Below are 2,560 nucleotides of genomic sequence, written 5' to 3'. Positions count from 1 at the left end.
ATTACCCAATAGTCCGATCATACCCCTAATACTTTTTAAAATTATTTCACTCATAATCCCAAATCTGCTTTGCTTCCTCATCTTAGTACACTGTAATTTGATTTCAAAATGAGGACAGTTGTCAGTAATGCCACATTCATTCATCTATTTTACAATTCCATGTGCTTATAACTATGAAGATATGTTAATAACATCCATTCCAATAAGCCACCCTAAATTTATTATCATGAAACAAGACCTCAAGAAAGAGAATTCAAAATCATCCATGTATTTGCAACTTATTGCAATAAAGCCTTTATCAATAGACTTCCCTGTGCACATGGTGGTCAAATTGCTGGTGAAAACCAGCCAGATCTATTACAAGCTTTCTCATGGCTTCTAGGTAACCCAAGTGAGCCTTTATTGATACTGGGAAGGGATAAAGCAGGGAAGGGATAAACAGTGCTATAAGATTTGGCTAGACAAAAGTAATGACTCTCATTACAAAGTGAGTATTTTTTTTTCAAGCTTTAGTTCAGTTTATTTTTCTTGTATAAAACTATGTAGTAGCCACAGCTGGAGCCTGGGTCCTCTGAACAGAGACTCTGGTGTGGGTCTTCACAAGATGGTCCGTGAACTCCTGATAGGGAGACTTGGTGAACACAGTCTCCTTCCAGAGATCAGGGGTGAGATAGCTGTAGGTCTTGGAGATGGCATCGAAAGTAGCCTTGGCAAAGTTCCCTAGGGTGGCAGTGCAGCCCCTGGCCGAGGTGTAGCAGTCGTCAATACCAGCCATCATCAGCAGTTTCTTGGGCACAGGGGCCGAGACAATGCCAGTGCCTCTGGGGGCGGGGATGAGACGCACCAGCACAGAGCCACAGCGGCCAGTCACCTTGCACGGGACAGTGTGGGGCTTGCCGATCTTGTTCCCCCAGTAGCCTCGCCGCACAGGGACAATGGAAAGCTTCGCCAGAATGATGGCTCCGCGGATGGCAGTGGCTACCTCCTTGGAACACTTGACATCCAAACCGACGTGTCCATTGTAATCTCCGATGGCGACAAATGCCTTGAACCTGGTCCGCTGGCCCGCGCGCCTCTGCTTCTGCACAGGCATGATCTTCAAAACCTCGTCCTTGAGGGAGGCTCCCAGGAAGAAGTCGATGATCTCAGACTCCTTGATGGGCAGGGAGAAGAGATAGATCTCCTCCAGGGACTTGATCTTCATGTCTTTGACCAGGCGGCCCAGCTTGGTGACGGGGATCCACTCCTTGTCCGCGGCCTTGCCCCCGCGAGCTCCGCGGCCTCGGCCCCGGCCCCGACCACGGCCCCGGCCCGCCCCGGCCCCGGATGCCGCTGCCGAAGCCACCGCGGAAACCGCCGCGGCCTCCCATTCCAGGGCCCCCGGGCCCTCCGGGCCCTCTCGCAGCACCGGCGTCATCCGCCATTTGGTGTTCTCTCGGAGAGGAAACAAAGTGAGTATTTTAAAGCAAAAGAGCCTGTTGGGAATATTGTTTTATAAAATAGTGGTTTTTTTTATTAACTTTTTAAAATTCAATTAGGTAACATATAGTGTACCAATAGTTTCAAATGTAGATTTCAGTTATTCATCCATAGCATATAATAGCTAATGCTCAGTACTTACTGTTATAGCTTCTTGAAAGCAGAATTTTAACCCACTGAGCCACCCAGGCGCCCTTGAAAGCAGAATTTTAGATCACATTTTCTGATTACTTCCATGTCGTACAACACTTTCCTGCTAGCAACCTTCAAAACATACTGTTTGTTAGAGGAATTTCTTTAATAATAAATAAATAGGAATTCATTTAAATTTATAAATATATAAAATAAATAGGAATTTATTTAAATTTATTTAAATATTACACACTGTTTCATTGTTCATAAATAAGGTGATGATATTATAGCCATTAGTTGGTAGCACTGATATATCACTATCTTTTTACTTCTCAGTGCATTCTCTTTACACAAATAGATATATATTTTAAAAAATGTGAATCTGTGGCAAACTTGTAAAAAACCCTATACAGTAAAGTTTATCATTTTAAGTAATCTCAATTATCTTCCTCAATTGTGATAGTATATCCTTCTATCTAGGCCAGATATTGTATGAGGGATTTGAAGAGACATACTTTTCTAAATTTCACTTTTCTCATCTGCAAAATGCTTATCATGATCCTACAAAAAAATACACTTATAATTTTTTGATGAAAATTTATTTATTTATTTTAAGATTTTATTTCTTTATCAGAGAGAGTGGGCGAGAGAGCAAGCACAGGCAGACAGAATGGCAGGCAGAGGTAGAGGGAGAAGCAGGCTCCGGCCGAGCAAGGAGCCAGATGCGGGACTCGATCCCAGGATGCTGGGATCATGACCTGAGCCAAAGGCAGCTGCTTAACCAACTGAGCCACCCAGGCATCCCTTTTGATGAAAATTTAATCTGTATAAACAATATATTTGCTGTAATGCGTGGTTCATGGAAAACATCTTTTTTAATTATAAGCAGTATTAGAAATTAAGTAAATGTGTCTATAATATTTAAAGTTTTAACACATAATTCCACTGC

The 2,560-nt window shown here is 42.8% G+C and overlaps 1 pseudogene across 1 annotated transcript; it reads right to left on the bottom strand.

The window, feature by feature from the left end:
* Positions 1 to 584: 584 nt before the first annotated feature.
* On the bottom strand, positions 585 to 1,424 carry LOC309857235 (small ribosomal subunit protein uS5 pseudogene; annotated as a pseudogene). Its single transcript has one exon. The product of its transcript is annotated as a small ribosomal subunit protein uS5 pseudogene (transcript).
* Between the last annotated feature and the right edge of the window lie 1,136 nt (positions 1,425 to 2,560).

This window comes from Mustela nivalis (assembly GCF_964662115.1).
Source record: "Mustela nivalis genome assembly, contig: HAP1_SCAFFOLD_516, whole genome shotgun sequence".
NCBI classification, from domain to species: domain Eukaryota; kingdom Metazoa; phylum Chordata; class Mammalia; order Carnivora; family Mustelidae; genus Mustela; species Mustela nivalis.
Note: the sequence above shows the minus strand (reverse complement) of the source record. Positions and strands in the feature narration are given on the sequence as shown.